Genomic DNA, 12,726 nt, shown 5'->3' on the forward strand with positions numbered 1-12,726 from the left:
ATCTTAAAACCTATGGATTGCTATGTCTCCAAAAGAGAATCAAGCATGTGTACAGGGGCATAAACGCAGCAGTGATAGGATTGGAGAGGTTCGGTGAGCAAATGAAGACCCTTTGAAGTCATATTGCATGGTACCCATTACACGGGTCTCAACTCTCCAGGTTTAAGGTATTCTTCCTTCAGCTAAATCATGCATGTGGAACCCAAGTATGATCAACCATGTGAACGGGAGACATGTTCAAATATGTCTCAGTTTTCCTCCCCTGGTACTCGGGTGCAACATTCCAGACGCTTTACTAACACTCTCCCCACTTGGAGAGTCAGCGCCTTTAACCTCCTGTTTGGCCCAGTTTGCAATTTCTGCGGAAGATGAACAGGAATAGCGAGAACCAATGAGAGGCTAGCTGGAGGTGTCTGGACGGGCAAATTTAACTCTCAATTCCCACCAGGAAGAGGAAATAACCAAAGGCTCAGCGTGCCGTACCGGAACCAGATTAGGGCCTGAAGCCATCCTGCGGTGTTGCGGCCAGCTCAAAAGAAAGCGAGTTGAAGAAAGGAGCTCAGGGGCACTGTAATTCACAAACCTGCAGAGTTATAAATGACAGCTATCGTCCAAAAATAGACTGAAGTAAGGCTGCCAAGAGGACTTGAAAGCGGGGCAGAATTGCAGGAAACCGATTTCAGGAGGTAGACTGGAATTGCATTGAAAGCATAGGAAAAGAGGCAGAACGTCCACAATGATGCACTTGGCCAAAAAGGGCGTATGCGTTTTTTCCTGAATATATTCAGGAAAAAAGGCATACGCCCTTTTTGGCCAACCAAGCAAACTTGCAAAGGAAATCTGCACTACAATGAAGTCTCACTTCCCCCCGGTCAAAAGGGCCATCTGAAAAAAGTGTAAAATCCAGAAAGGCAGGACAGGCCATGGAGAACTGGGAGCCTTGTTATGCTGATGGGCGGGATGTAAATTGCCAACAACCACTGGGGAGAAGTGTATGGTGTTTCCTGAAACATCTAAAAAACAAAGCAACAGAACCTAGGGCACTTCCACTTATGGTCCTATAGCTTAGGGAAATTAAAATCAAAAACACACAGCCACCCCAAAGTTTGGGACGGCTCTGTTTACAAGAACCTCGTTTACAGTACAAGTTCAACATCGCAGAAAGTGAAAAATGGAGAAAGAAGTTATGGTATTTACTTACAAAGCAATATCACTCAGCAATGAAATCTGTGTCATCAGGCCCTTTGCAGCACAATGAGTGGATTCAGGTATGATGATTCTAACTGAAGTAAGTCACACAGAAAAAGAAACATCATAAGATATCAGTAATACACGGAATGTAAACGTGGCTACACAGGAACTGAATTACAGAACAGAACAGGGACTCAAATTTAGAAAACCAACTTATGCTTGCTTAAGGGTAAAGGTGAGTTGGGGTGCTGCATAAAACCAGAGATTGAAATGAGCACAGATAAAGTTCCTTAAGCCAAATATGGAATAGACAAGAGCTACTCCTTGCTCAACGAAATGGACTCAACAACGCATATTAAACGCCTAAGAATGTACATGACTTGTAAGTATCTTAAAACCTATGGATTGCTATGTCTCCAAAAGAGAATCAAGCATGTGTACAGGGGCATAAACGCAGCAGTGATAGGATTGGAGAGGTTGGGTGAGCAAATGAAGACCCTTTGAACTCATATTGCATGGTACCCATTCCACGTGTTTCAACTACCTAGGTTTAAGGTATTCTTCCTTCAGCTAAAACATGCATGTGGGACCTAGAGTATGATCAACCATGTGATCGGGAGACGTGTTCAAATATGTCTCAGTTTTCGTACCCTGGTACTCGGGTGCAACATTCCAGACGCTTTACTAACACTCTCCCGACTTGGAGAGTCAGTCCCTTTAACCTCCTGTTTGGCCCAGTTTGAAATTTCTGCGGAAGAGGAACAGGAATAGCGAGAACCAATGGAGACTAGCTGGAGGTGTCTGGACGGGCAAATTTAACTCTCATTTCCTACCAGGAAGAGGAATTAACCAAAGGCTCAGTGTGCCATGCCAGAATCAGATTAGGGCCTGAAGCCATCCTGCGGTGTTGCGGCCAGGTCACAAGAAAGCGAGTTGAAGAAAAGGAGCTCAGGGGCACTGTAATTCACAAACCTGCAGAGTTATAAATGACAGCTATCGTCCAAAAATATACTGAAGTAAGGCTGCCAAGAGGACTTGAAAGCGGGGCAGAATTGCAGGAAACCGATTTCAGGAGGTAGACTGGAATTGCATTGAAAGCATAGGAAAAGAGGCAGAACGTCCACAATGATGCACTTGGCCAAAAAGGGCGTATGCGTTTTTTCCTGAATATATTCAGGAAAAAACGCATACGCCCTTTTTGGCCAACCAAGCAAGCTTGCAAAGGAAATCTGCACTACAATGAAGTCTCACTTCCCCCCAGTCAAAAGGGCCATCTGAAAAAAGTGTAAAATCCAGAAAGGCAGGACAGGCCATGGAGAACTGGGAGCCTTGTTATGCTGATGGGCGGGATGTAAATTGCCAACAGACACTCGGGAGAAGTGTATGGTGTTTCCTGAAACATCTAAAAAACAAAGCAACAGAGCCTAGGGCACTGCCACTTATGGTCCTATAGCTTAGGGAAATTAAAATCAAAAAGACACAGCCACCCCAATGTTTGGGACGCCTCTTTTTACAAGAACCTCGTTTACAGTACAAGTTCAACATCGCAGAAAGTGAAAAATGGATAAAGAAGTTGTGGTATTTACTTACAAAGCAATATCACTCAGCAATGAAATCTATGTCATCAGGCCCTTAGCATCACAATGAGTGGATGCAGGTATGATGATTCTAACTGAAATAAGTCACACAGAAAATGAAACATCATAAGATATCAGTAATACACGGAATGTAAACTTGGCTACACAGGAACTGAATTACAGAACAGAACAGGGTCTCAAATTTAGAAAACCAACTTATGCTTGCTTAAGGGTAAAGGTGAGTTGGGGTGCTGCATAAAACCAGAGATTGAAATGAGCACAGATAAAGTTCCTTAAGCCAAATATGGAATAGACAAGAGCTACTCCTTGCTCAACGAAATGGACTCAACACCGCATATTAAACGCCTAAGAATGTACCTGACTAGTAAGTATCGTAAAACCTATGGATTGCTATGTCTCCAAAAGAGAATCAAGCATGTGTACAGGGGCATAAACGCAGCAGTGATAGGATTGGAGAGGTTCGGTGAGCAAATGAAGACCCTTTGAAGTCATATTGCATGGTACCCATTACACGGGTCTCAACTCTCCAGGTTTAAGGTATTCTTCCTTCAGCTAAAACATGCATGTGGAACTCAAGTATGATCAACCATGTGAATGGGAGACGTGTTCAAATATGTCTCAGTTTTCCTCCCCTGGTACTCAGGTGCAACATTCCAGACGCTTTACTAACACTGTCCCCACTTGGAGAGTCAGCGCCTTTAACCTCCTGTTTGGCCCAGTTTGCAATTTCTGCGGAAGATGAACAGGAATAGCGAGAACCAATGAGAGGCTAGCTGGAGGTGTCTGGACGGGCAAATTTAACTCTCATTTCCCACCAGGAAGAGGAAATAACCAAAGGCTCAGCGTGCCGTACCGGAGCCAGATTAGGGCCTGAAGCCATCCTGCGGTGTTGCGGCCAGCTCAAAAGAAAGCGAGTTGAAGAAAGGAGCTCAGGGGCACTGTAATTCACAAACCTGCAGAGTTATAAATGACAGCTATCGTCCAAAAACAGACTGAAGTAAGGCTGCCAAGAGGACTTGAAAGCCGGGCAGAATTGCAGGAAACCGATTTCAGGAGGTAGACTGGAATTGCATTGAAAGCATAGATAAAGAGGCAGAACGTCCACAATGATGCACTTGGCCAAAAAGGGCGTATGCGTTTTTTCCTGAATATAATCAGGAAAAAACGCATACGCCCTTTTTGGCCAACCAAGCAAACTTGCAAAGGAAATCTGCACTACAATGAAGTCTCACTTCCCCCCGGTCAAAAGGGCCATCTGAAAAAAGTGTAAAATCCAGAAAGGCAACAGGCCATTGAGAACTGGGAGCCTTGTTATGCTGATGGGCGGGATGTAAATTGCCAACAACCACTCGGGAGAAGTGTATGGTGTTTCCTGAAACATCTAAAAAACAAAGCAACAGAACCTAGGGCACTTCCACTTATGGTCCTATAGCTTAGGGAAATTAAAATCAAAAAGACACAGCCACCCCAAAGTTTGGAACGGCTCTGTTTACAAGAACCTCGTTTACAGTACAAGTTCAACATCGCAGAAAGTGAAAAATGGATAAAGAACTTGTGGTACTTACGTACAATGCAGTATCACTCAGCAATGAAATCTATGTCATCAGGACCGTAGCAGCATAATGAGTAGATTCAGGTACGATGATTCTAACTGAAATAAGTCACACAGAAAAAGAAACATCATAAGATATCACTAATACACGGAATGTAAACTTGGCTACACAGGAACTGAATTCCAAAACAGAACAGGTTCTCAAATTTAGAAAACCAACTTATGCTTGCTTAAGGGGAAAGGTGAGTTGGGGTGCTGCATAAAGCCAGAGATTGAAATGAGCACAGATAAAGTTCCTTAAGCCAAATATGGAATAGACAAGAGCTACTCCTTGCTCAACGAAATGGACTCAACACCGCATATTAAACGCCTAAGTATGTACCTGACTAGTAAGTATCTTAAAACCTATGGATTGCTATGTCTCCGAAAGAGAATCAAGCATGTGTACAGGGGCATAAACGCAGCAGTGATAGGATTGGAGAGGTTCGGTGAGCAAATGAAGACCCTTTGAAGTCATATTGCATGGTACCCATTCCACGGGTTTTAACTACCCAGGTTTTAGGTATTCTTCCTTCAGCTAAATCATGCATGTGGAACCCAGAGTATGATCAACCATGTGATCGGGAGACGTGTTCAAATATGTCTCAGTTTTCCTCCCCGGGTACTCGGGTGCAACATTCCAGACGCTTTACTAACACTCTCCCCACTTGGAGAGTCAACGCCTTTAACCTCCTGTTTGGCCCAGTTTGCAATTTCTGTGGAAGATGAACAGGAATAGCGAGAACCAATGAGAGGCTAGCTGGAGGTGTCTGGACGGGCAAATTTAACTCTCATTTCCCACCAGGAAGAGGAAATAACCAAAGGCTCAGCGTGCCGTACCGGAGCCAGATTGGGGCCTGAAGCCATCCTGCGGTGTTGCGGCCAGCTCAAAAGAAAGCGAGGTGAAGAAAGGAGCTCAGGGGCACTGTAATTCACAAACCTGCAGAGTTATAAATGACAGCTATCGTCCAAAAATAGACTGAAGTAAGGCTGCCAAGAGGACTTGAAAGCGGGGCAGAATTGCAGAAAACCGATTTCAGGAGGTAGACTGGAATTGCATTGAAAGCATAGGAAAAGAGGCAGAACGTCCACAATGATGCACTTGGCCAAAAAGGGCGTATGCGTTTTTTCCTGAATATAATCAGGAAAAAACGCATACGCCCTTTTTGGCCAACCAAGCAAGCTTGCAAAGGAAATCTGCACTACAATGAAGTCTCACTTCCCCCCGGTCAAAAGGGCCATCTGAAAAAAGTGTAAAATCCAGAAAGGCAACAGGCCATTGAGAACTGGGAGCCTTGTTATGCTGATGGGCGGGATGTAAATTGCCAACAACCACTCGGGAGAAGTGTATGGTGTTTCCTGAAACATCTAAAAAACAAAGCAACAGAACCTAGGGCACTTCCACTTATGGTCCTATAGCTTAGGGAAATTAAAATCAAAAAGACACAGCCACCCCAAAGTTTGGAACGGCTCTGTTTACAAGAACCTCGTTTACAGTACAAGTTCAACATCGCAGAAAGTGAAAAATGGATAAAGAACTTGTGGTACTTACGTACAATGCAGTATCACTCAGCAATGAAATCTATGTCATCAGGACCGTAGCAGCATAATGAGTAGATTCAGGTACGATGATTCTAACTGAAATAAGTCACACAGAAAAAGAAACATCATAAGATATCACTAATACACGGAATGTAAACTTGGCTACACAGGAACTGAATTCCAAAACAGAACAGGTTCTCAAATTTAGAAAACCAACTTATGCTTGCTTAAGGGGAAAGGTGAGTTGGGGTGCTGCATAAAGCCAGAGATTGAAATGAGCACAGATAAAGTTCCTTAAGCCAAATATGGAATAGACAAGAGCTACTCCTTGCTCAACGAAATGGACTCAACACCGCATATTAAACGCCTAAGTATGTACCTGACTAGTAAGTATCTTAAAACCTATGGATTGCTATGTCTCCGAAAGAGAATCAAGCATGTGTACAGGGGCATAAACGCAGCAGTGATAGGATTGGAGAGGTTCGGTGAGCAAATGAAGACCCTTTGAAGTCATATTGCATGGTACCCATTCCACGGGTTTTAACTACCCAGGTTTTAGGTATTCTTCCTTCAGCTAAATCATGCATGTGGAACCCAGAGTATGATCAACCATGTGATCGGGAGACGTGTTCAAATATGTCTCAGTTTTCCTCCCCGGGTACTCGGGTGCAACATTCCAGACGCTTTACTAACACTCTCCCCACTTGGAGAGTCAACGCCTTTAACCTCCTGTTTGGCCCAGTTTGCAATTTCTGTGGAAGATGAACAGGAATAGCGAGAACCAATGAGAGGCTAGCTGGAGGTGTCTGGACGGGCAAATTTAACTCTCATTTCCCACCAGGAAGAGGAAATAACCAAAGGCTCAGCGTGCCGTACCGGAGCCAGATTGGGGCCTGAAGCCATCCTGCGGTGTTGCGGCCAGCTCAAAAGAAAGCGAGGTGAAGAAAGGAGCTCAGGGGCACTGTAATTCACAAACCTGCAGAGTTATAAATGACAGCTATCGTCCAAAAATAGACTGAAGTAAGGCTGCCAAGAGGACTTGAAAGCGGGGCAGAATTGCAGAAAACCGATTTCAGGAGGTAGACTGGAATTGCATTGAAAGCATAGGAAAAGAGGCAGAACGTCCACAATGATGCACTTGGCCAAAAAGGGCGTATGCGTTTTTTCCTGAATATATTCAGGAAAAAACGCATACGCCCTTTTTGGCCAACCAAGCAAGCTTGCAAAGGAAATCTGCACTACAATGAAGTCTCACTTCCCCCCGGTCAAAAGGGCCATCTGAAAAAAGTGTAAAATCCAGAAAGGCAGGACAGGCCATGGAGAACTGGGAGCCTTGTTATGCTGATGGGCGGGATGTAAATTGCCAACAACCACTCGGGAGAAGTGTATGGTGTTTCCTGAAACATCTAAAAAACAAAGCAACAGAGCCTAGGGCACTTCCACTTATGGTCCTATAGCTTAGGGAAATTAAAATCAAAAAGACACAGCCACCCCAAAGTTTGGGACGCCTCTGTTTACAACAACCTCGTTTACAGTACAAGTTCAACATCGCAGAAAGTGAAAAATGGATAAAGAAGTTGTGGTATTTACTTACAAAGCAATATCACTCAGCAATGAAATCTATGTCATCAGGCCCTTAGCAGAACAATGAGTGGATTCAGGTATGATGATTCTAACTGAAATAAGTCACACAGAAAAAGAAACATCATAAGATATCAGTAATACACGGAATGTAAACTTGGCTACACAGGAACTGAATTACAGAACAGAACAGGGTCTCAAATTTAGAAAACCAACTTATGCTTGCTTAAGGGGAAAGGTGAGGTGGGGTGCTGCATAAAACCAGAGATTGAAATGAGCACAGATAAAGTTCCTTAAGTCAAATATGGAATAGACAAGAGCTACTCCTTGCTCAACGAAATGGACTCAACACCGCATATTAAACGCCTAAGAATGTACCTGACTAGTAAGTATCGTAAAAGCTATGGATTGCTATATCTCCAAAAGAGAATCAAGCATGTGTACAGGGGCATAAACGCAGCACTGATAGGATTGGAGAGGTTCGGTGAGCAAATGAAGACCCTTTGAAGTCATATTGCATGGTACCCATTACACGGGTTTCAACTAACCAGGTTTAAGGTATTCTTCCTTCAGCTAAAACATGCATGTGGAACCCAAGTATGATCAACCATGTGAACGGGAGACGTGTTCAAATATGTCTCAGTTTTCCTCCCCTGGTACTCGGGTGCAACATTCCAGACGCTTTACTAACAGTCTCCCCACTTGGAGAGTCAGCGCCTTTAACCTCCTGTTTGGCCCAGTTTGCAATTTCTGCGGAAGATTTACAGGAATAGCGAGAACCAATGAGAGGCTAGCTGGAGGTGTCTGGACGGGCAAATTTAACTCTCATTTCCCACCAGGAAGAGGAAATAACCAAAGGCTCAGCGTGCCGTACCGGAACCAGATTAGGACCTGAAGCCATCCTGCGGTGTTGCGGCCAGCTCAAAAGAAAGCAAGTTGAAGAAAGGAGCTCAGGGGCACTGTAATTCACAAACCTGCAGAGTTATAAATGACAGCTATCGTCCAAAAATATACTGAAGTAAGGCTGCCAAGAGGACTTGAAAGCGGGGCAGAATTGCAGGAAACCGATGTCAGGAGGTAGACTGGAATTGCATTGAAAGCATAGGAAAAGAGGCAGAACGTCCACAATGATGCACTTGGCCAAAAAGGGCGTATGCGTTTTTTCCTGAATATATTCAGGAAAAAACGCATACGCCCTTTTTGGCCAACCAAGCAAGCTTGCAAAGGAAATCTGCACTACAATGAAGTCTCACTTCCCCCCGGTCAAAAGGGCCATCTGAAAAAAGTGTAAAATCCAGAAAGGCAGGACAGGCCATGGAGAACTGGGAGCCTTGTTATGCTGATGGGCGGGATGTAAATTGCCAACAGACACTCGGGAGAAGTGTATGGTGTTTCCTGAAACATCTAAAAAACAAAGCAACAGAGCCTAGGGCACTGCCACTTATGGTCCTATAGCTTAGGGAAATTAAAATCAAAAAGACACAGCCACCCCAAAGTTTGGGACGCCTCTGTTTACAACAACCTCGTTTACAGTACAAGTTCAACATCGCAGAAAGTGAAAAATGGATAAAGAAGTTGTGGTATTTACTTACAAAGCAATATCACTCAGCAATGAAATCTATGTCATCAGGCCCTTAGCAGAACAATGAGTGGATTCAGGTATGATGATTCTAACTGAAATAAGTCACACAGAAAAAGAAACATCATAAGATATCAGTAATACACGGAATGTAAACTTGGCTACACAGGAACTGAATTACAGAACAGAACAGGGTCTCAAATTTAGAAAACCAACTTATGCTTGCTTAAGGGGAAAGGTGAGGTGGGGTGCTGCATAAAACCAGAGATTGAAATGAGCACAGATAAAGTTCCTTAAGTCAAATATGGAATAGACAAGAGCTACTCCTTGCTCAACGAAATGGACTCAACACCGCATATTAAACGCCTAAGAATGTACCTGACTAGTAAGTATCTTAAAACCTATGGATTGCTATATCTCCAAAAGAGAATCAAGCATGTGTACAGGGGCATAAACGCAGCACTGATAGGATTGGAGAGGTTCGGTGAGCAAATGAAGACCCTTTGAAGTCATATTGCATGGTACCCATTACACGGGTTTCAACTAACCAGGTTTAAGGTATTCTTCCTTCAGCTAAAACATGCATGTGGAACCCAAGTATGATCAACCATGTGAACGGGAGACGTGTTCAAATATGTCTCAGTTTTCCTCCCCTGGTACTCGGGTGCAACATTCCAGACGCTTTACTAACAGTCTCCCCACTTGGAGAGTCAGCGCCTTTAACCTCCTGTTTGGCCCAGTTTGCAATTTCTGCGGAAGATGAACAGGAATAGCGAGAACCAATGAGAGGCTAGCTGGAGGTGTCTGGACGGGCAAATTTAACTCTCATTTCCCACCAGGAAGAGGAAATAACCAAAGGCTCAGCGTGCCGTACTGGAACCAGATTAGGACCTGAAGCCATCCTGCGGTGTTGCGGCCAGCTCAAAAGAAAGCGAGTTGAAGAAAGGAGCTCAGGGGCACTGTAATTCACAAACCTGCAGAGTTATAAATGACAGCTATCGTCCAAAAATAGACTGAAGTAAGGCTGCCAAGAGGACTTGAAAGCGGGGCAGAATTGCAGGAAACCAATGTCAGGAGGTAGACTGGAATTGCATTGAAAGCATAGGAAAAGAGGCAGAACGTCCACAATGATGCACTTGGCCAAAAAGGGCGTATGCGTTTTTTCCTGAATATATTCAGGAAAAAACGCATACGCCCTTTTTGGCCAACCAAGCAAGCTTGCAAAGGAAATCTGCACTACAATGAAGTCTCACTTCCCCCCGGTCAAAAGGGCCATCTGAAAAAAGTGTAAAATCCAGAAAGGCAGGACAGGCCATGGAGAACTGGGAGCCTTGTTATGCTGATGGGCGGGATGTAAATTGCCAACAGACACTCGGGAGAAGTGTATGGTGTTTCCTGAAACATCTAAAAAACAAAGCAACAGAACCTAGGGCACTTCCACTTATGGTCCTATAGCATAGGGAAATTAAAATCAAAAAGACACAGCCACCCCAAAGTTTGGAACGGCTCTGTTTACAAGAACCTCGTTTACAGTACAAGTTCAACATCGCATAAAGTGAAAAATGGATAAAGAAGTTGTGGTATTTACTTACAAAGCAATATCACTCAGCAATGAAATCTGTGTCATCAGGCCCTTAGCAGCACAATGAGTGGATTCAGGTATGATGATTCTAACTGAAATAAGTCACACAGAAAAAGAAACATCATAAGATATCAGTAATACACGGAATGTAAACTTGGCTACACAGGAACTGAATTACAGAACAGAACAGGGTCTCAAATTTAGAAAACCAACTTATGCTTGCTTAAGGGGAAAGGTGAGTTGGGGTGCTGCATAAAACCAGAGATTGAAATGAGCACAGATAAAGTTCCTTAAGTCAAATATGGAATAGACAAGAGCTACTCCTTGCTCAACGAAATGGACTCAACACCGCATATTAAACGCCTAAGAATGTACCTGACTAGTAAGTATCGTAAAACCTATGGATTGCTATGTCTCCGAAAGAGAATCAAGCATGTGTACAGGAGCATAAACGCAGCAGTGATAGGACTGGAGAGGTTCGGTGAGCAAATGAAGACCCTTTGAAGTCATATTGCATGGTACCCATTTCACGGCTCTCAACTCTCCAGGTTTAAGGTATTCTTCCTTCAGCTAAAACATGCATGTGGAACCCAAGTATGATCAACCATGTGAACGGGAGACGTGTTCAAATATGTCTCAGTTTTCCTCCCCTGGTACTCGGGTGCAACATTCCAGACGCTTTACTAACACTCTCCCCACTTGGAGAGTCAGTCCCTTTAACCTCCTGTTTGGCCCAGTTTGCAATTTCTGCGGAAGATGAACAGGAATAGCGAGAACCAATGAGAGGCTAGCTGGAGGTGTCTGGACGGGCAAATTTAACTCTCATTTCCCACCAGGAAGAGGAATTAACCAAAGGCTCAGCGTGCCGTGCCGGAACCAGATTAGGGCCTGAAGCCATCCTGCGGTGTTGCGGAAAGGTCACAAGAAAGCGAGTTGAAGAAAGGAGCTCAGGGGCACTGTAATTCACAAACCTGCAGAGTTATAAATGACAGCTATCGTCCAAAAATAGACTGAAGTAAGGCTGCCAAGAGGACTTGAAAGCGGGGCAGAATTGCAGGAAACCGATTTCAGGAGGTAGACTGGAATTGCATTGAAAGCATAGGAAAAGAGGCAGAACGTCCACAATGATGCACTTGGCCAAAAAGGGCATATGCGTTTTTTCCTGAATATAATCAGGAAAAAACGCATACGCCCTTTTTGGCCAACCAAGCAAGCTTGCAAAGGAAATCTGCACTACAATGAAGTCTCACTTCCACCCGGTCAAAAGGGCCATCTGAAAAAAGTGTAAAATCCAGAAAGGCAACAGGCCATTGAGAACTGGGAGCCTTGTTATGCTGATGGGCGGGATGTAAATTGCCAACAGACACTCGGGAGAAGTGTATGGTGTTTCCTGTAACATCTAAAAAACAAAGCAACAGAGCCTAGGGCACTTCCACTTATGGTCCTATAGCTTAGGGAAATTAAAATCAAAAAGACACAGCCACCCCAAAGTTTGGAATGGCTCTGTTTACAAGAACCTCGTTTACAGTACAAGTTCAACATCGCAGAAAGTGAAAAATGGATAAAGAACTTGTGGTATTTACTTACAAAGCAATATCACTCAGCAATGAAATCTGTGTCATCAGGCCCTTAGCAGCACAATGAGTGGATTCAGGTATGATGATTCTAACTGAAGTAAGTCACACAGAAAAAGAAACATCATAAGATATCAGTAATACACGGAATGTAAACTTGGCTACACAGGAACTGAATTACAGAACAGAACAGGGTCTCAAATTTAGAAAACCAACTTATGCTTGCTTAAGGGTAAAGGTGAGTTGGGGTGCTGCATAAAACCAGAGATTGAAATGAGCACAGATAAAGTTCCTTAAGCCAAATATGGAATAGACAACAGCTACTCCTTGCTCAACGAAATGGACTCAACACCGCATATTAAACGCCTAAGAATGTACCTGACTAGTAAGTATCGTAAAAGCTATGGATTGCTATATCTCCAAAAGAGAATCAAGCATGTGTACAGGGGCATAAACGCAGCAGTGATAGGATTGGAGAGGTTCGGTGA

Source organism: Stenella coeruleoalba (genome assembly GCF_951394435.1).
Source record: "Stenella coeruleoalba genome assembly, chromosome: 7".
Taxonomy (NCBI): domain Eukaryota; kingdom Metazoa; phylum Chordata; class Mammalia; order Artiodactyla; family Delphinidae; genus Stenella; species Stenella coeruleoalba.